At 45.2% G+C, this 21680-nt stretch overlaps 1 protein-coding gene across 6 annotated transcripts in view; it reads left to right on the top strand.

The window, feature by feature from the left end:
• Nucleotides 1-21680, top strand: part of ADGRF5 (adhesion G protein-coupled receptor F5) — a 96845-nt gene that overhangs the window by 11704 nt on the left and 63461 nt on the right. The window contains exon 1 of one of the 6 annotated variants that reach the window (XM_049653767.1): nt 15624-16306. The exons of the other annotated variants lie outside the window; for them this stretch is intronic. The gene's annotated coding sequence lies outside the window, so the exon portion shown is untranslated. Of the gene's footprint in view, nt 1-15623; nt 16307-21680 lie in introns of those variants that run through there. 6 annotated transcript variants of the gene reach the window in all.

The following is a 21680-nucleotide window of genomic DNA, read 5'->3' as shown; positions in this document are numbered from 1 at the left end:
TCGTCACCACACTTTTGAGCTGCCTGAGTTCTAATCCCTGCCTAGACTCCATCCAGATACCTAGAGCTTGACCACTCAACTGCCCTGTTCAAGCAAGACTCCCACACCTACAGGCAGAAAAGATCCCCTAATTAAAGGAGGGAGCAATGAGTCCCTGAGACTTCTGCTTTGATGTGATCTGAAAAATGGAGAAAAATAAGGTGAACTTTGGGGAGAGGAGAGGGCTTACTGTGGAGCTCTTTGTGGTTGAACATAGCTGGTTGTCCCTAGAACAGAAGTGTTCAGAGTTGATTTTATACGAGAGCCACCTAGAGAGCTTGTTAATGATGAAGATTCTGGACTCTATCCTGAGACACCGGAGAAGGTCACATGCAGGGTCTGGAAGCCCTGGTCAGTAGACCCCCAAGAGCTATCAAGCACTCTCCCCATGAGAATCACCAGGACCTAGTCTCAGGTGCTGGTTCACATCCACCAAGATGCTCCCTCTTATGGTGAGAAGAGCAGGTATGCTCCAAGGTTTCATCCATGGCTTGGGAATGTAGGGGAAAAATGGGTCCCTGGCTGAGTGTGAAAATTACACTGACAAAGACAACAGGATAAAGCATATACATTTATTTAACATAAGTTTTAGATGATATGGAAGCCTTTCTAAAGAAACGAGGGCCTGAAGAAACAGAACTGAGGGCCTTTGAGCCAGGTATGGTGGTGGATGGAGAGCCATGGAAAGATGTAGTAGGACAGAGTATGAGCCAAGTATAGTTAAAGGCGGAGACTCAGCAGGGCCTTCTTGCTCAGTCTTCTCAGTGTCCTTCCATCTTGGGTATGGGGGGTAGGGTGTACCTCTTCCATGAGGGTCTTCTCATCTGCTCCAGGGGAGAAGGGCTGGGGAAAATCAAGGGGATCTTCCTGCTTCTGCCATTTTCTCACATTCCTTCAGCTTAAAATATTCAATATGCCAAGATGCCATATTTGGAGGGTACTGAGTCCTGAACTCCATCGAAGAATAACTCCCCTCCCGTGGCCTCATCTACTTTGGCAGCAACCCCACAAGTTGCTCACTATCATCAGCCTCCTAGATGTTTGAAAGAACAAAAACTTACAGAAATACACAGAAATTATTTTCCAGTCAATAGTATTCATCAAGGGCTCTCAGAATGTGGGAGGGAGGGAAGCCATCAGGCTCAGCTCTGATTTTCTGCTCATGAAATGGCATGTGGGGGGTGGGATGAGGCCACCAGAAAGGCAGGGAAAGAGAGCACAGTGCTTTAGAAGGCACCCAGAGCATCATCATTCTTCCAGCAAGAACGTGCTGAAGAAACATTGGAACTTGTCCGGCAGGCTCTCCATGGTTAAAGAGCCTACATGCCTCCCAAACACACAAAACTATAAATCGTGTTAAATCATGTAAACTGTAAGTCATGTTTATTCAGAAACTACATGTTCTAGAAAACATTTACGGTTGTCAATACCTCCTAACATCACTTTGGAAGTAGGATGGTAACTGATGGAGGGCACTTTGCTTGGGAAGACTGGGACACACGCTGGGAAGTAGAAGCTGTGATTGGTCTGAACTGCTCTGTTTAAGACACATAAGGAAAAAGGACACAGCAGGAAACCCAAAAGCAAGAGGTCTGAGTCTCTGAGGCTAGGTAAGGGTGGGATAAGGGTCCAAAAAGGGATTTTCAATAACATGGAAGAAAGAGGGGCGTCATGCCACCCCCACCAACACACAAGCTCATGTGCATGTGCATACACATGCGTGCACACCACACATTTAAAAAAAAATTTGTATTGCTTATTATTTTTGAGAGAGAGAGAGAGAGAGAGAGAGACTGAGAGCAAGCAGGGAAGGGGCAGAGAGAGAGGGAGACACAGAATCGGAAAGCAGGCTCCAGGCTCTGAGCGCTCAGGACAGAGCCCGACACGGGGCTCGAACTCACGAACCGTGAGATCATGACCTGAGCTGTAGTCGGCCGCCCAACCGACTGAGCCACCCAGGCGCCCCACCCCCCACCACACACACACTTTATTGCCCTTGCTGGGCTCTATGTTTCTACATAGCGTTTTTGCTCCTCTGATATATAACTTTTTTTTTTTTTTGGTCTATATTAAAAAGAAATGACATTGTCAAAAGCTACTTGAAAGAGGTAGAGGCAGTTAAGTCAACAGGGCACCAGCAGCATCAAGAAGACCTTGGTTGCCTCCCCTGGGGCACAAAGGGGCAAGAAGGTTGATGTTGGGGTGTCAGAGGAGACTGGCGACATCTGTGGCTGGGGCGGAGGGAGCTCCCCAGAATTGGACTGAGGGTGGAGGAACACAGCCTCCTACCAAAACTGCAGCCCGGCAAGGAAAGGAGGGAGCAAGTAGCTGGCTCCCCTTTCTTTCCATCCTGCAGCCTTCTGCTGGGATTTCCCACCCTCCCGGTCCTGCCATCCCCTTCTGAGATGACAAGGCACCACGAGGTGTGGGGTCGGCCTCCTGGGCACACAGCAGGGCAGCAAAGGGCAGAGGGGGACCTGGAGGCTTGCCAGCACTCTTCCCCAACTAGAATGCGAACTCAGGGACAGCTGTTTTAGTTATCTGTTCTATGCTTGACTCCAGGGTCTAGGTTAGTGTCTGGTTTTCACACATATTTGCTGAATGAATGAATGAACGAATGAATGAACGACGCACGACTTAGAAGAAGAGACATACGAAAAGAGGATTTCAGCCATGACGTAGAGTGCGTGATGCGAATCCACACAACGTCGCTATTGCCATATTTAAATCCATCCTTGCATGTAATGCTTCCGTGGGAAGGGATATTCTGAGGGGCAGGTGCCACAGGCAGCAGACCCAGAAGAACAGAATGAGAAGGATACCTGGCATCTGATCCCACACGTATCATAGTAGTAAGTTATCCCGAAGTTCACTTCATGCGTTTCTAAATCTTGCTCTACGGGCAGCTAGGTTTGACTAACAACAGATGGGCCCCAGCGCTGTCCATCCAGCAGCACAACCACGATGTTCTGAGGGTCGTGCTCCAGGCCCCGCAGATGCTAGAGTCCCGGGAGGGCTCAACCCCACCCGAGGCAGGACACGGGGCCTCGGCCATGAGGCTGCTCTGCGTTCCATCCTCTCCAACTCAGCTCGGAGACTGAGTTTCTTGCCTCTAAAATAGGACAACAGTGGCTCCTCCCTTAGGCAGTTGTGAGGCTCCCTCGGGGCTCGACCCACTGCCTGACAGGGCGTAAACACTTAGTAGTAACCAGAAGGATCGATTCTTGTGCAAGACGTGGTCTCTAATCTTGAGAGAGGTGTGGAAAGTGCTGCAGACGCTCTGCTCTCTGTGCGTGTTCTCGATTAGAGACAGGGGGTCAGGAGGTAATAGGACAGCCGGTCCCAGAGGACGGCTTCACCCCTGTCCTCAAGCAGAGCTTCCTGCTTCCTTCCTTTAAGTCAAGTGAAGCTGAAGCTGGTTTCCCTCTGACTGATCAGAGCCACACACTACCTTTTTTTTTTTTGGATCCTGCTTCAGATTCTGCGTGTCCTTCTCTGCCCCTCCACTGCTTATCCTCTGTCTCTCTCTCTCTCTTTCAAAAATAAACCATGAACAAGGTTATGGGGCGCCTGGGTGGCTCAGTCGGTTGAGCTTCCAACTTTAGCTCAGCTCATGATTTCACGGTTCTTGAGTTCGATCCCCACAGCGGGCTTTCTGCTGTCAGCACAGAGCCTGCTTTGGATCCTCTGTCCCCATCTCTCTCTGCCTCCTCCCCTGCGTTCACTCTCTCTCTCAAAAATAAACAAACCTTAAAAAAAATGAACAAGGTTAACAGGGTGGTTGTATAGACAAAGAAACTGAATGGGAGTCGCTTCAATTCTGTTACTCTACGGGACCACACTGAGTTTTTATTCGTGTTTAAAATTTAAAACAGTGAAGCTGAGTGCAGACTGCAGATTGCACTCTCTTCATCTGGCAGATACAAATTTTAGTTCCCCTTGAAATGTTGTATTGAATTTTAATATTTTCAAGTGAAACGTTTTCTTTTCTTAGTTGTTTTAAATCTGAATGATTTAATCAAGAAAGTACGGATTAGTACTGAAAATAGTGTTCTCCTCTAAAAAAGGGAGGGGCTAGTGAAAGATCTGGTCCAGAAATCAAACATGCTGGATGTGCCCATGGTCCAAAATGCCCTGAGCTGGCTGCTACCTCTTCTCTCTGGTTTCGCAATGCGGAGAAGGAGGAGTGTGGCATGGGTATACGTGTGTGTGCGTGTGTGTTTGTGTATTAGTGGGTTTAGGGAACCAATTCTCTCTTGGTCATTTCTTGGTTCCTGGAAAATTTTGCTTTAAACATAGAAATATACTCAAATATTATTCCCAGTAGTGCACATAAATAATCCCGGGACAGGCACCTGATGTGTAAGGTGGCTCTGGCACTTAAGAAGGGACAGTGTGGGAGCATTTCCAACTTACTAGTAAGTGATCCAAAGACCAGAGGTCATTCATAAGAGGGCCCATATTTGGTGAGAGCCCAGCAGGTTCAACTAGAGAGTCCCAGACAGAAGTGCACCCTAACTGTGTATATATGCTGTCACGTAAAGCACAAAGCTCAGATCTCAATGGCCTTAAAAATGGAAAATTGAACATTAGAGGAATTCAGGAAAAGACTAAAAATAATATGTGGTTTTCCCTCTCTTAACATTCCAAGTCAAATGAAGCAAATATAAGGGGTGAGGACCTGGAATAATCATGTCCTTGTTGATATGTAGCTGTGTTTCGTGTGCTATGTATGAGGTCTAAAAATAGTTTTGTGGTGTCTAGAGGCATAGTCTGACTTACAGAAGTAAGGTATTTAGGAGATGTCTTGAACTTGGAAACCTAGACCCCGCGTTGTCCTGGGATGGACCATGGAGCTGTGGAGAGATGGGCAGCTTCCATGAATTAGGGTGACCATGTGCCCGATGGTAGGCCACTTCAAAGGGCAGTAGCAGCCTCCATGAGCACCTTTCCCCTAATGTCTTACCCATCTATTTCTGAAAAAACTCAAAAAGTGCAGGCTGGAACCCAGAGCAACTCAACTACCGGGCCAACTAGAAGGTCAGACAGACTCTCGGTTTGCCATAATGGTATGAAACGGGAACAGATCGGTGAGTAAACAGGGTGCCAAAGCGATGCCATATCCGTGGCTTAGATTCGGGGACATGGGGAATTTAATAAATCTACTTTTAAGCCACTCGAAGTGAACCACTGATGGTTTCCCCAACATTAACACAAACAAGTTGTTTTGAACAGGAGCCATTTGACTGAGTAGTAGGGGTGATATCTGGAAATCATGTGTCCTTACCATTTTCGTTAAAAGTAGTTCACTACAGGTGACATAAAACGTGGTGTTCTTGGTCTAACAAGATCTTGCTAACTATGGAATAGTTGGGTTTCCCGGAGCTCATGAGCTCTGTCATTTTTCAGCGTTCTGCATCTCTGTGCTTTTAAAAGGCACATTCTTCCTTTCCCCAGGGTGTTTAACTTAAGAAGCTCTGATTAATTTTCATTTGTGATTTATTTTCCATTCTCAACCCTGCTGCCCCCAATTTTATGCTTCTCCTCAACGGGGCTGAATTTCAGAGTCTTTGTTGTTCTTCACAGACACAGGCGTCGACCAGTCTCTTTCCGATTTCTTTCTCAAGCAAACACTGTCATTGTGCCTGACATATTATATATTCTTGAAAAGGCATTTAAAAAGGACGCGTTATTCTTTTGAAGCATTGAGAGAAGTGTTAGTTTAGAGCCATAACTGTTAGATGTGAAGCAGAAGCTGAGAGCAGTGACTCTGGAGGAGGTGAGATGTATACTTGGGGGGAGGGGTGGCAACTTTTGCCACAGAGTGGCCTTCTCTGGTTGACCAGAGCTGCTATTGGCCTATTAGTGTTACCTTCATATTGCGGGTCTTGGACATTTTATTGAGCATCTGTTATGTGCCAGGGATTTCTAGCCCTACCTCAGAAATTACTTCCACTGTTTGGCTAAGATGATGGAGTATCTTCCCTTTCGTGTAGATGGGCTCCTGTAACCCTAGTAACAAGCAGGGAGTCATGCAGGGGGCATTAGTGTGCACAGTGTATTAGCAAAACCATGCTGTGACCTTGCCTTTGGAAGTACTGAATCCCCTGATGGTGTGTATCTGGCCAGCTGAAAAAGACAGGATGATAAAACCAATCTCCTCTCGGTCGGTTTGTTCATTAAGCAAATATTAATTGAACACCTACCATGTTCCTTTTCACAGTTACCTAGTATTTTAGTTCATATTTTCTTTTATAATCCCCTCTGTAAGTTAGTCATTTTTAACTAATAATTTTTAAAACTAATAGTTTAAAGATAGTTCTTAAACTTTCAGTTCTTGAGTGTTCAATTTCCCTCTTTCTTAAATACACCCTTAACCTAGGTACATGGATGCCATATGAGTAAAATTGAGGGAGTCTGTGAACTTGAATGAGAAAGTGCCTTTATTTTCACTAACCCCTGATTGAAATTTAGGACTTCCTTTAATTAGAAACATAGACAGCACATCACTGTAATATTTGCTGTACATATGACTTTGTCTCCAATAAAAATTCCAGATAATTTTATATCACATCACTAGGTTGCAGATCCTTAAACTCCAGTTTATTTTCATTACCACTTAAAATTGTGTAGTTATTAAATTTGCACCATTAAATCTTTTAACTGAATATATTAACAAAGAAGTCAGTGTATTACTAAGTCACATTATGTTTTAATATCTTGATAAGCACATTGCAAGGTAATTATTTTCCTTTGTAACCCTATGTATTTTGTTTTATGCATTTATTTTTTATTTTTGTAGTTGTTGTTTTAACGCATTTAAAAACATAATCCCAAGAAGGATGATCAATAGTCCTGACCAGATGCCCAAAGGAGTCCATGGCGCAAAAAATATTTTCACCCTATTTTTGTAGTACTTTCAGCCAGAGTCAGTGAGATGAAAACTTTTTCAGTCTTTATATGTCTAAAAAGATCTTTATTTTGCTCTTGTGCATGAATGTTCTTCCCAGTATGGAGCCAGATGAGGTTGCCTGGAAGAAAGCACAGGTGAGAAGGGACAGGTGGGACCCTGGACCAAATCTGGGGCACGCCAACTTTTAAACATCAGATAGAGGAAGAAAGGCCACAAAGGAGATTGAGAGGAGGAACCAATGAAGTAGGAGGAACGCCAGAAGAGTGGGTGTCACAGAAGCCAGAATACTGGGTTTCAAGGAGGGAGTGGCCAACTCTGTCAAATGGTGTTGCGAGTCAAGGAAGGTGAGGCCAGCCAATGGACCATTGACTAGGGTGACGTGGAAGCCATGGTGAACACCGTGAAAGCCCCTTTGTGCAGTACAGTTGACCCTTGAACAACAGGGATTTGAACTGAACAAGTCCATTTATACATGGATTTTTTTTTGAGAAATACAGTACATTACTATAAGTATATTTTCTTCTCCACATGACTTTTTAAAGAACATTTTCTTTTCTCTGGTTTACTTTATTGTAAGAACACAATAAATACTACACATAGCATACAGAATATGTGTTAACCACCTGTTTCTGTTACAGGAAGGCTTCCAGTCAAGAGTAGGCTATTAGTAGTTAAATTCTGGGGGAGTCAGAAGTTATTTGCAGATTTTCAGCTGAGCAGGGGGTCAGTGCCCCTAAACCTCTACATTGTAAAAGGTCAGCTGTACCAGTGGAGGAAGATTGATTTGATTGAATTTGGGGCCAGAGAAGAAGAGTGAGAATGTGGAGACAAAATCTATGCACTCAGCTCTCTGCTCAAAATTTGCTATAATGGTGAGCAGGAAAACGTTGCAGTCAATGGCAACAGAGAGAGAGAGAGAGACATATGAAGAGAGATTCTGGAGCATGTTTGTGTGCTGTTGGGACTGATCCAGTGCTGAGGAAGAGGAAATGGGACCCAGAGCCAAGTGGAGGAAGAGGCAAGCCATCAGGAGGAGCAGGGACACATCCTCTCAACCCGGAGGGAGGGCCAGAGAGGGCAGTGCAGGTGCAAGAGGGTTGAAAGTTTGTGTGTGGGGGGATGAACATTCCCATTTGATTGATTCTGTTTTCTCAATGAAGTATGAGACAAGGCTCCTGCAAAGAGTGAGGAGAGAAGAGAAGGTATGAAGCGGCCATTTTGGGGATTGTCAGGCTATGTGATGGTAGCAATTCCACCAACAATTAGCAGAAGGCTGTCCTGATGTTATAGGTCTGCCCCCAGATGCAGATAAGAACCGCTGTCTGAAATACAACCTCTGTGTTCCCCACTTCTCTCTAGCTTCATCCCCCTCTGGTATCTTGAGTCTCTTCCGTATGAAAGTTTCCTCGATGACCTACACTAATTCAAGCTTCTATACAACTCACTGGAGATTTTTCTGTTGCTTCTCAAATCCTGCCACAGTCGTGACAGCCTATACTACTGATGTCACCTGGCCCCATATATTCCAGACCACTACGGTGCCATTCACTACACTCTCAGTGCAGCTACGTTCCAGTTTGTTAAAAAGAACATTGAACTTTCAACATTGAACTGTCTTCCATGAAAGAATATAGGGGCTGGAAAAATTGGGCTGATTTATTTCAGGCACCATGTCAGGCACTCATTATGACGTGAACCAAACATCCTAAAGAAAAGTCTGCAAGTTTAACACAAGTTTAATATCGTCTCTCTCTCTACTCAGGAATCATTACTCCATCCTGTATTGTGCAATTGTCCCAATTTAGGCATAAGAGGAAAGATGTCTGTACAGTATCTAGCGGGGTCAGGGGAGGGGCAGGCACCAGGGCACAATGTTGAGAGTCCTGTATGGGGAGACAGAAGGCCTAAACTCCAGTTCCGGCTCTGACACTACTGGGTGTTATGACCTTGGTCGCCCCTCAAGGTCCCTCTGACATCAGACAGCTGGAATAATGATCACTGGACTCCTTTTACTATGACATTCTTTGATTCTTACTTTTATCCTCACCTGGATAACTCTTCAACTCATATTTATCTAGTGGGTTTGGCATCATAGCTGTCTGCTAATCAACTTGATAAAATCTGAGGAAATTACCTCTGCAATCAGAGGCAAAAATGAGGGAAATTTTCTTTTGGGGTCAGGAGTGCTGAGACCCTGAAAACAGCAGAGAGCAATGGAATCTGGATAGGAGTTGCCCTTATGGGGACAAGATTTTGCAGGCCCAAACTCGGGCCTTCCACCTGTTTGCAGGTGGCCCTGTTACCTGAGGTCTACGCTGCCTGCTGATGCAGAGCAGAGCATGTGCTCCCCAGATACACAGTGAAGAAGCAGAGGTTAGAACAGGAGTGAGCGTGGACAGAACATGTGCACTTTCTAGTAAATGCAGCTGCTTTCTAAATAGATTCCTTCTAAGACCAATGGAAGAAAGAATCCCCGTGTCCTCAAATAACCTGTTCTTTGCCGTGATGCTGACAGAAGCGTTGAGGGAAGGACTTAAGGGAGAGGAGTCAATGACAAATTTGGTCAATCAATAACTGATGTCATGTGTATCACAGCTGCAGCATGTGGGTGACATATGTCATGCTGTGGGCATCTGCAAGGACTTTCTGCTCTATGAATCACATGTCACCTATGGGAACTGAAGGTGGAATCTGAAGGCTGGGGATGGCTCATCCTCTCCATTGATGGTCAACCCTCTCCAAGCAATGGTCAATAAAGGTCAAAGGAGGGCTGTTGATGACATCTCTATGGAGCCATGTCCTAAATCTGCCTCCACGTCTCCCATATGCTACCCTTCCCTCTTCTGGGAAAATGTAGGGAAAGTAATGATGGGTGTGGAGTGCAAAACAGGGTTCCATCTGGAGTGTGCCTTTGTGCTTTGCATTTCTGACAGAACCCAGAGCCATCACTGGAAGCATAAGAAGGTGGGTCCACTGGAGCTGTCAACCGTATCTAATTGGTTCAAAAGATGGAAGCTTTGGGATCTTCCATAGCAAACTAATCTAAGTATCTGAAAGACACGAACACAAAGAAGGTGTAATAACTCTATTGGTGGAATGGACCCAGTAACAGCACGTGCAGATTAAACCTGAGAGTCCCCAGCTGACTGTAAATCTGACCAACTTCAATTAGCAGAGACTTTGCCAAGATACACACACAAAAGATAAGAATAAGACCATTTGTATACTATAAAACTGACCGATTATTTGTTGGTTCCTTCCTTGCATAAGGACAGGTCAGTGCCAGAGGGGAATTTTCCTGGCCTTGATATAGAAACACCAAAAGAGAGCTGACCCCGGGCCGCACGGGGTCAAAAGGGTTACCAACATCTGGTTGTAGATTAAAAAACCAGGGCTTACCCTGCCAAGACATGAAGGTGGGAGTGTTTTGCAAGTTGAACCATTATGTACTTTTGGACGTACTTCTGCTGTGTATATAGTAATGCTGTGGCATTCATGACTTTGTGTGTGACCCTTTCAAGTACTCTGTTTTAATGAACAAAATAAGCATCCCTGCCCTCAAGGAGCTTACATGCTAGAGAGGGGGATGAAAGATGGAAACAGACAAGAAACACAACAAATAACTACGTTAGAATGCTCGAGAAGTGATATGTGATGCGGGAAAAAGTTGATCGGGGCGGGAGGATCGGAAAGGCTGAACTATGAACTATGACAATTGGCAGAGGCCCCACTACGAAAGCGCTGTTTGGACAAAGGTGGGAATGAGGTCGAGGAGGGAGATGTGAGGATATCTAGGCAAAGAGCATTCCAGGCAAAGAGTACAGGCCAGTGCCAAGACTCTGAGACGGAATTGTGCCTGGCTCGCAAGGAGGAGCAATGTGACCAAGGGGAGAGAAGTAGGAGAGGAATTAAAGGAAGAAACAGTGGGAGGCCCACAGATGTGGGGGGTGTAGGCATTGCAGGCCACTGAAGGAACTTTCAGTTTGACCGTGAGAGATGGGAGCACAGGATTGCTGAGTGTAGCTGGGCATCACATAACGTACTTTTTGTGAGGACGATTCTAACTGCATTCTTGCACAGACACCAATTAAAGGCAGTGATAATAATGCGGTCAAGAGACAATGATGGCTCGATGAGAATGATAGTGATGCAAAAGGTAAGAAATGCCCAATCATGTGGATATTTGGAAGGTAGAGATGATAGGATTTGATGACAAATTATATAGAGTGTACGAGGGGGAGCTTAAGGATGACTCTTAGAGTTGTGGTCTGGACAACCTGGAAGGATGGCCATGTCCTTTACTACGATGGGAGAGACTGTTGGAAATGCTAGTTTGGGAGGGCAGATCAGGACTTTAGTTTGGTCATGTTCAGTTTGAGATCCTACTGGATATCCAGATACAAAGTAGACAGTTGCATATATGGGTCTGGAAATCAGGAGAGAAGTCCGTGATAGAGATATGCATTTGAAAGTCATCAGCACAAAGATTTAAACCATAAAACTGCTGGAGATCATGTGGGAAATAAGTGTCAACACAGAAGAGTTGCAAAGACAGGGTCAGGGAACATGCCAATGTTAACAGGGGCAACCAGCAATGGAAACCGAGGTGGGGAAGTTTCATTTTCCTTTTGCTTTTATTGATCATCTACTATATGCCAGCACTAGACTGGTTGCTAGGCATACAATAAATAATACTAGTCTCTGCCCTCAGGCTGCTTAAAGTCAATCCATCAAAATAATCATTTGGATGCAGTGAGGTAATTGCAAAAAGACATGTACCTGGTATTATGGGTCCAGGGAGAAGGAACATGTGTCCCAGGCTGGGAGGGCAAGGAGGGTCCTTGGAATAAATAACACCTATAACTTAAAAGGAGACTAGAAGTTACCCAGGTGAGCAAGAGGGAAGGGCAGAGCAGTGAAACAGCCTGGAGCCTGCTGGGAATGTGCATTAATTTGGGGCTGACATTTCTGCCTGAGAAAACAGCTCTGTACGGAATGAGGTTATACCCTCAAGTCCTAAGAGACATGTCATGCCAACAAACATATATAACATGACTGGTGAGTTAGTTACTCTGGCTGCACCACTGAAGAATGGTTGAAGAAGCTTGGGTTCATCTTTCCGCCAACTCCAACATCTTAGAATTCAGGAGAAGGGCTTCTGTCACAGCCACTTGAATCCTTAGCTGTGACAGGGCAAAGTCTCCCCGTCGGCAGCTGATTCTGGGTTGCAGCCGAGACCATATGGTGGTTCCATTTTTTATTTGTCTTTGTTTTCATTGTAAAGTGAGTGGGGACAAGCACAGAGTGTTCCTAGCAACAAACGGGACTGTGGGTGAGAGAGGAATTGCTCCTCAGGGAAGCAAAGGAACAGCCACCTTGACAACGCCCCGTTCCATGTCAGAGAGCCAACTGTGCCTACAGCCCGCTCCCAACCCACCCAAAGCAGGAAGTCTTGGAGCATTTTAAAAGAAGCATTTACTGAGAGCTCACTCTGACAGCGGGTGTTTTTTAAATTTGTGTGTTGTTTTTAGTTTATTTATTTTGAGAGAGAGAGAGAGTGTGTGTGTGTGTGTATGCACAAGCAATCACAGAGGGGCAGGGAGGGAGAAAGAGAGTCCCAAGCAGGGTCCACACTGCCACCCTGAAGCCAAATGCAGAGCTCGAACTCATGAGCCATGAGGTCATGACCTGAGCCGAAGTCAAGAGTAGGATGTTTAACCGACTGAACCACCCAGGCGCCCCAACAGATCTTACCCCATCTTAAGGTAAGATGGATGCAAGTCAAGCTCCCTGGTATCATTACTTGTTTTGTAAGTCTGAGGTCTGCAAACTTCCCTTTCACCTGGAGTGGGCTAACGGGCCACCTGACATTTACTTCTAGCCTGCAATCCTTTTCCAAAGCGGTCAGCCAGTAAAATTCTTTCAGCATCCTTTATAACTACCACATCCACGTCCAGTTTCCTCCTATTGTTTCTTCATTCTTCTCCAACACACCTACATTTGTCCTAATCTACATTCAAGTCACCCCCAAAGGAACCAAATATCATGATGAAAACAAGATGTATACCAAAGTCCTCTTCAAAGTGCCAATCTCTGGGCACCTTGGGTGGCTCAGTCAGTTGAGTCTCTGACTCTTGATTTCTGCTCAGGTCATGATCCCAGGGTCGTGAGATCGAACATCACATTGGGCTCCGTGCTGAGTGTAGAGCTTGCTTAAGATTCTTTCTCCCTCTCCTTCTGCCTCTCTCCCCTGCTTGTGCTCTAGAAAGAAAGGAAAAAGAAAGAAAGAAAGAAAGAAAGAAAGAAAGAAAGAAAGAGAGAAAGAAAGAAAGAAAGAAAGAAATCAACGCTAGCAGAAAGCAAAGGAGAATACCAAATCCACATGCACAGCTATTATTACAACAAAAATTTCTTTTCAGTAGAGATAACAGTAGCCAACACTTACACCATCTCTCTATGTGCCAGGCACTCTTGCAAGCATTTTAATCTTCACAGCGACCCTTAGGTAGGTATTATTATTACTCCGATTCTATAAATGAGGACACTGAGGTGCAGAAGGACTAATAACCTGTTGAGGTTGCACAGAGCTATTAGCAGATCTGGGGTCGGCACTCTCACCACCATCCTACTCTGGGCTTTCAAGACCTGGGCGCTTTTCCACTACGTACATTTAGTATTCTGGATTTTTAGTGTAATAAAGAATCTAGAGTATCTCTATCCATTCCTTACAGAAAAAGTCAATACTTCGTATATTTAGCATAGGAAATTAATTTGGAATATTTTAGGATATGATTTGAAGCTATTTGGCTCCATGCGTATGTGTTTTAATACTCCTCCTAATATTTGCTTAGGCCAAGAGTAGTATTACAGATAGGCTCAAAAGATCTAGTCTTCATCGTGATTCACCAGGTTATGATTTTTAGCTTTTAGCTACAAATAACAGAAAACCCAACTGGAACCGGATTAAATAATAAGGGCTTTTATTGCCCCACTAAGGGTGAATCCAGAGGTAATGTGCGTCCTCACTTGGCTTCGTGTCCAAGCATGCCCCAATGTCCGGCAAGGAAAATGAGATCTGCATGCTTTAGACCAATCACGATGCCCACCCGGCCCGAGACAGCCAGGTTGCCTTCCCTGAGTTCCCCAGCCAGCCTGGGCTGGCAGCAAGGAGGAAGTGGAGGGTCGACTGTGGCGGGCAAACGCCAAGTCCGCCCACGACGACGTGAAGCTAACTGGAGAATACAACTGAGAATCACTACCGAGAGGTAGAGTAATATTGTGACGGTTCATCTTTTGTTTTTGCAAGTGAGAGTCACAACTGTATTGGGATGTCCGATATTTCCTTGTTTGTTTTTAAGGTTTTATTGAAATTCCAGTTAGTTAACATACAGTGTGATATTAGTTTCGGGGGCATGATTCAGTGATTCATCACTTCCATAGAAGCCCCGGCGCTCATCATAGCAAGTTTATCCTCTTTTTTGGTCAAAATTGTTCACTTTTGTCTCAGGACTGATTACGACTGGTAGTTGTCAACATGCCTACGGTTGATAGCTTTTTCTAAGCGTATTTACTTATTTTTTGAGAGAGACAGAGAGACCAAGCAGGGGAGGGGCAGAGAGAGAGAGAGAGGGAGAAAGAGAATCCCAAGCAGGCTCCACGCTGTCAGCACAGAGACTGATGCGGGGCTCAGACTCACACACCACGGAGTCATGACCTCAGCCGAGACCAAGAGTCGGATGCCCGACAGACTGAGCCATGCGGGCGCCCCGGGGATAGCTTTGACCAGATGGGAAGGTGGGCGAGAAGGGGAGAGAGATGGTGTGGGATAGGAAAAGAGTATGAGCTTGTAGGATTAGAGCCCGGGGCCCCAGATAGTAACAGTTCTCCTTCTCTATACCAGGTTCTCACGGGAGCCTGTACGTTCAGCGGTGGTGTTAGCCACTTTCACACACAATAAAACCAAGTCTCAGCGACGTGCTGTCATGTGTACGAGGCCACATAAATAGAAACCCATGGGAATACAGTCTGAATCCCTACAGTCTGACACTGGCCGAGCCCAGCCCAGGCCTCGTGCCTCAGCCTTTCCACGGGAAGGGGTCCAGAGGAGGGCTACCTGAACAACATTCCCCACACTAAAGCATGAGAACAAAAGTGATAATCTATCACATCTCATCTGTGTTCTGACCGCGGGCAAGTCGCTGTTTCTCCCCAGCTCACAGGTGCCTGACTTGTAAAATGAGGATGGGTAGGTCACTTCCAGCTCAAAACTCTGATTATAATTCATCTTTAAACACAACAACCTGAATACAGCCTGCCAACCGGCCCTTTTCCATGTATCTCCTTGTCTTTAAATACTAGTGCTGTTATCAAGATGATATTTGAAGCATCGCAGCATTGGATGCGTAAGCATCCAGAGTGTTCCTGGAACTCCGAGAGAACTAGTTGTTTTAAATCTTTTTTTAAAATTAATGTATTTACTTTGAGAGAGAAGGAGAGCACGAGGAGGGGAGGGGAAGAGAGAAGGAGAGACAGAAACCCAAGCAGACTCCGCGCCATCAGCTTGGGGCCTGATGATGTGGGACTTGAACTCAGGAACTGTGAGATCACGACCTGTGCCGAGATCAAGAGTAGGACGCTTAGCCGACTGAGCCAGCCAGGTGCCCACAGTTCCCTTAATGTGGCAGATTTGAAGTGCAGCTCTCCCAGCGCTGGGGCTAAGAGTATCTTTAGGTCTTTTCATATTCTGGGGATTTTTAAAAAAATTCTCTGACTTCTTGATGCTACCAGAAATAAGAACTCATCAATAATTCTACTTTCCTTCCACTCTGAAAACACAGTCTGATTTAGTGAACATCTTTCAAAGGTTGAAACAGTGCATCCTACACCGCTCCTCAGCTCTAACCCCTTTGGAGTTTGCTTTGGTTTCATTTTTCTGATTTTTTTCCTTTGGTGAAAGAAAAGCAAGAACTAGGGGCATTGGCCAAACAAGTCTGGCCACTCAGCGGAGAGGTTTCTAGATAAGAAGGATCTGAAGGACTTCCCATGGGCGTAAGGGAAATCATGCACGCCATCCGGGGAAGAGGACCAGGAAATCGCTTCTTGTTTTTCAAACAGAAGTGAGCCTCTCAACGGATGGCTCTGTGAGCCTTGGAGGATCACTGCAGGGGAGGCACGGGAGAGGGGTGAGGCAGAGCTCAGCACGGAGCCCTCACAATGAATCCTGCTTGGCTTTCCCTTCATCGGGTGTAGATTTCCTTGGAGAGCATGGGGCCAATGGCCTCATAGTGGAAACCTGGATGATTTTAGACATCTGATCAGAGCAGAAGCCAGCCTGGGGACTGCGGTGCTGAACAGGTAACAGGCATTCTACTGTGGTTCATCTCCCTTTGTAGCAAGACCCTGGGGGTGCCTCGGTCCAGTTATGATCCTCTTTGCCTGACTTCCTTTTGTATAGCTGTCACATGTATGTTGCCAGCATAAAGCATATCTGCTCAAGAGCATTGTTCAGGCTGTTGGCCAAGTTGACGAGGCTGTGCTTAGGAAGACTGAGTGTCGGCAATTAGATGGCATCTTTTAAGGGTTTCCTCTCTAATGAAGAGAGTTTTCCTTTTTTTTTTTTTTTCTTTTTTCTTCTTTCTTTTTAAAATGAATTTTCCCATCCCTGAGCCAGAAAATACCATAAAGACCAGAGCATGCATGAAGGCCGCCATGAGTATTTCTATGGCCGGGCATCCATGGGCCGTTGTGCTGCCAAGAGGCTGTACTGTGTCTAGGAGGGGGAGCACCAGCTAATCTCTCAGCTCCCAGGCAGTCCTTGGGGTAACGGGTGATCTCCAAAATGTTAAACTGTCACTTCCCGCCCATGATGGAGAGGAAAGCGTTTACAGTCAGCGCTGGGAAGGAAGTCAAGAAAAGTGCTGAGTTTAAGAGCTGGGCAGACTTGACCTTGAGCATTCTAGAAGGAGGAAAAGCCCTTTGATGTGTGGCTTGCTTAAACCATGTTTTCTTATGCTTTGCAGAGAGCCAGGCCCTGCCATTTCACCGCCACTCCGTTTTTCCTTCCATAAAGGGCAGATGTTTTTGGTCTTTCATTTCTGAATTATATAAGTAGCACATAAATATATTCCTCCTGTAATAGAATATTTCTAACACCCTCCAGTACCCACTATGTCTTTCTCCTCCCCCAAATTATCCCATCAATAATTTGCTGTGTATCTTGTCAGTTGTTTTCTGTCTTCTCTGCTCTCAGGACAAGCCAAGGCACAGAGCACAATAAATTCTCATTGTCAGATTCATTTATCGATCTTTAACAACACGTTTTCTCACTGAAAGATAAAATGATACCTGGAGGTGTCGACAGCTCTTTTGACTCTCAGAAAAGTCCAAAAGAGTTTTTTTTCATTTTTGTCATTATTACCTTTGCGTTGATTTTGGCTTTGGCAATCACTATTAATAATGGCTTCCCATAGGCGGCTGGGCAGCTCAGTTGGTTAAGTGTCCAACCCTTGATTTCAGCTCAGATCTTGATTTCACGGTCGTGGGATTGACCCCCACACTGGGCTTCACACTGATTGTGGAGCCTGCTTAAGATTCTCTCTCCCTCTCTCTCTGTCCCTTTCCCCTGCTCATGTGTGCAATGCTCTCTCTCAAAATAAATAAATAAATAATTTTTTAAAAATAAGAGCATCCCACAGATTAAACTCTGGATTTTCCGGAGGTTTGGCCTTCTTTCTTTGAAGGCCATCAAAGGCAGCCTTGTTTTAGAAATGAAAGGGGGAAGAAAAGGAAAGAAAAAAGAGGAAAGGAAAGGAAAGCAAAGGAAAGGAAAGCAAAGGAAAGGAAAGCAAAGGAAAGAAAGCAAAGGAAAGGAAAGCAAAGGAAAGGAAAGCAAAAGAAAGGAAAGGAAAGGAAAGGAAAGGAAAGGAAAGGAAAGGAAAGGAAAATGAACTTGGATAGATAGATGAATGATTAGCTAGCCAGCTAACTAGCTAGAAGCTAGTTAGATTGAGTGGTTGGTTCAGGGAAGATAGGATGAGGGTAGGAGAGATTCCCTTTTTATTTAATGGATAATAGATTTTTAAAAAAACAGGTAAATTCAGTTTCTACCTCTTTTGGCCCTCTGTGAAAAGGTAACCATCTATTTTTCCCCCCTGCACGATGTCATGAGACAAGTGAATAAGAAAAATTCCCTATGAACCAGTCGATATGGGTCATGGAGAGACCATTTGGAAAGAAGTTACAATGTCAAACCCGAGAATAATTACAAAATACTTTCAGTTGCTATTTGGTATTTTCTTGGCCTTTCCAAAGTTTCCCTATCCAAAACTAGAAGGCCATTTGGCCCTGCTGATTTTGGACATTCTGCCGTGCGTCTTCAGCCTGGATCCCTTCTCCTGGGCTAATCAGAGTAATCACGTCACCGTGTCCCCATGCAGGGACTGCTACTTCTTCCACCCCACCTCAGGGGAAACACATATCCTATCTCATTTTATGGAATACAAAAATGAAAGGTTCGGAGATTAAGCGGTTTGCCCAGCATCACACAATGGATCTTTTTGGGGCACCAAGATAAGAAAAAAACCCAGGTCTCCGGCTTCCCAGCCCCTCTTGGGGTCAGTAAGGTGAGAATAAAAGTCATGCAGAGGAGAGAATTAACGTGTGTGGCTGGATTCTGTCAGCTTCCTAGCAACATGGGTTCCCAGTTTTGCTGGGAATCTACAGACAGATCAAGCTATTGCCTGGGCCAGATTTTAGCAGATTCCAACACTTGTCCATTAGCATCACCATCGAAACTTAACAAAAAGACAACAATGCCCAGGTACTTCCCTGGAACAGCTAGATCAGAATCTCTGGGAAAGAGATCTGGGCAGGGCCTTTTTTTCTTTTCTCTCTCTCTCTTTCTTTCTTTCTTTCTTTCTTTCTTTCTTTCTTTCTTTTTTCCTTCCTTCCCTCCTTCCTTCTTTCTTCTTTCTTTCTTTCTTTCTTTCTTTCTTTCTTTCTTTTCTTCCTTCCTTTCTCTCTTTCTCTTTCTTTCTTTCTTTCTTTCTTTCTTTCTTTCCTCCTTCCTTCCTTCCTTCTTTTCTTTCTTTCTTTCTTTCTTTCTTTCTTTCTTTCTTTGTTTCTCTCCGAAACAATTCTTTTATATAGCTAGGGTTGGGAACCATGGAGTCCCAACTGTAAGAGAGAAAGTTGCCAGATGGAGAAGCAGAAGCAACACCTATTCATGTGGCCAAGCATTTGGGGCCGGAAGGGCCAGCAGCTGTGAGCACGTGAGCAATGTGCATTAGGATTCTGGCTGCTGCTGTCTGCCCATGAGAGAAACGGACCCATCTCACACCCACGTGTGAGAATGCAGAGATTTCCAGTTCCCCCACCAAGGGCCCGGCCACACCCCTGACTTCACTGCAGATAGACTGGCTCCCTTGTTCCTTGCGAATTTTACGAACCCAGATTAAATGTTCGAGGTAAACAGGATGTGCTCTTCTGGTGCCAAATGATTATGGGGGTCATATATCTTATCCAACGGCACGTTGACGTGTGTGTCCCCACGTCCAGAAAAAAGGGAAGAAAGAAATACTAACTATCCTTTGCGTGATCTGCCGCTTTGTGGATTGAGCTAAGTATGGATAGACAATAAATCAGGGTTATTTTTTAATCATAAAATGTGCTCCTAGAACTATCCCTTCCAAGATCTCTCAATACAGTTCAAGCTAGAATCGCTCGTGGCTGTCATGTGTGTGTATGAATGGAGAGCGTTAGGAGGGGCTCTGCCAGCTTTACGTCAGAGTCCAGGGTGCCCCTGGGTTTCCGCACAGAGTAAGTACCACCGGGTGGCTTGTTGACTGAAATGTCTGCATTGGCTGTGGGTACACTATGAATTCATAAGTAATTTACCAACACAGCATTTCAGCCCACATGGTGTGATTCTAGTCATAAAGTTTCAATAACTGAAATCTTGCCTATTTCCTAAAAATAATCCCCAAAGTGAAACCTTTGAAGTCACAGTTTGGTGAAAGCGTCTGTGCTGCATAGACTTGCTAAGTGCTATGGGGTTACCCAGGCAGAGAATCCTTTCCTTTAATTACCTTAGATTCTTAATAGAGGGCCAAACACAGGCATTGAGGGTTTTAATAGTACCTGAAAATGTTTACTGAGTGTTTATAATGTGCCACTCTGCTCAGGGTTGTCCAAAGATTGTTAGCTCATGTAGTTATTCCAATAATCTTATACGTCTGGTGCTTTTATAGTAGCCATTTTACTGATGAAGAAACACACAGTTTTAAGCAAGTTGCCTGAGGCACACAAAGCCAGCAATGGATGAAGTCGGGACTCCAGCCCAGGCAGTCTGACTTATGAGTCATGCCTAATTACTATGCGATGCTGCAAACCTCACAGGGCACTGCAGAAAGGTCCACACGGCAGATACATGCAGTGTATTCAGGAGAAAGATGCATCTCTGGAGGAGATAAGAAAAGAGGCAGGATGCTGTAAAGATTAAGAGCTCCAGCCTTGGCAGCAGACTCGACTACTTTACCGTGTGACTGGGGTGTGTTATTTAATTTCTCCATGCCTCAGTTCCTTCATCTATTAAATGGGGACGATGATAGTTCTACCAAGGTAGGACCTAAGGATTAGATGAGCCTTGTTCATGCAGGGTGTTTAGTCTAATTCCTGGCATGTAGCCGAGTCTTGATAAATGATAGCAATTATTGCCATTACTAAGTGAATAGCGAGACCCCAAAAGACAGCTCAGAAAGGAGGAATGGGACATTTCAGCGGCCAGGAATGGTTTGAGAAGAAACTGAGAGGCAGCCATTCATTCAACCAAGACCTACTGTTAGTATTTATGACACATTTTGCCAAAGAAAGTACGGTGAAAACTTGTGAGTGGTCAGCCTATTTTGCAGGCAAGTTTTATGGAAGAAAAACATGGCAGAGCTGGGTTTATATTTAGGTTGTGTGTGCCAGGTGAAGTAGCCCAAATATTGCCTGGTCACTTGAGAACGTTTGAAGAATTTGAATGCGGTAGACAGCAATTTATGAGAAATTGCATTCTAGGCAAATGAATCTGCCGATGGTGCGTTGGGTTATTGAGCAGGGCAGTGGGGGTGGGGTGGGGAGGAAGCCCATCCAGGAGATTGCTGCAATCATCCAGGTGCGAGGTGATCGTGTCCAAACCAGGTGGCAGCCGAGGGAAAGAAAACAGCAGCGGAGGCAGTGACAGGACTTGGTGGCTGGTCGCATTGAGTCTCCCTCTCCTGCCCTGGATTCTTGTGTGAGGAATACCCATGCGGTGGTGAGCCTGGGGAACTGGACGATGAAGCCAGCTGTTGGGAAATCTTGAAAGGGATGGGTTATGAGGTAGCAGTGGGAGAGAAGAATTACATTCAGTCTTTGGGGAGCTGAATTTTCCACCCAGAGGGAAAGAGTGTGGTTGGGGAGATGCGCCTAATACGTAGCAGAGAGATCAGGGTGGAAATAAAGTTTTGGAATTCTCATGTAACTTGATAATGAAAACTATGGAAGTGGACAAGCTCTCTAAGAGAAAGGGTGTCGGGGGGATGAGCCAAGGACCCAGGTCCACAGTGGGGCAGTTGGGAGGAGGAGGGAAAGGAGCAAAAGCTGGAGTGATGGGAGAGGAAGGGGAGAGTGATGGAAGAGGAAAGGGGGCCCCGTGAACGAGGAGGCACTAAGGGCATCAGAAACCAAGAAACCAGGGAGGACGAGG

The sequence above is a fragment of the Panthera uncia genome (assembly GCF_023721935.1).
Source record: "Panthera uncia isolate 11264 chromosome B2 unlocalized genomic scaffold, Puncia_PCG_1.0 HiC_scaffold_24, whole genome shotgun sequence".
Taxonomy (NCBI): domain Eukaryota; kingdom Metazoa; phylum Chordata; class Mammalia; order Carnivora; family Felidae; genus Panthera; species Panthera uncia.
Note: the sequence above shows the minus strand (reverse complement) of the source record. Positions and strands in the feature narration are given on the sequence as shown.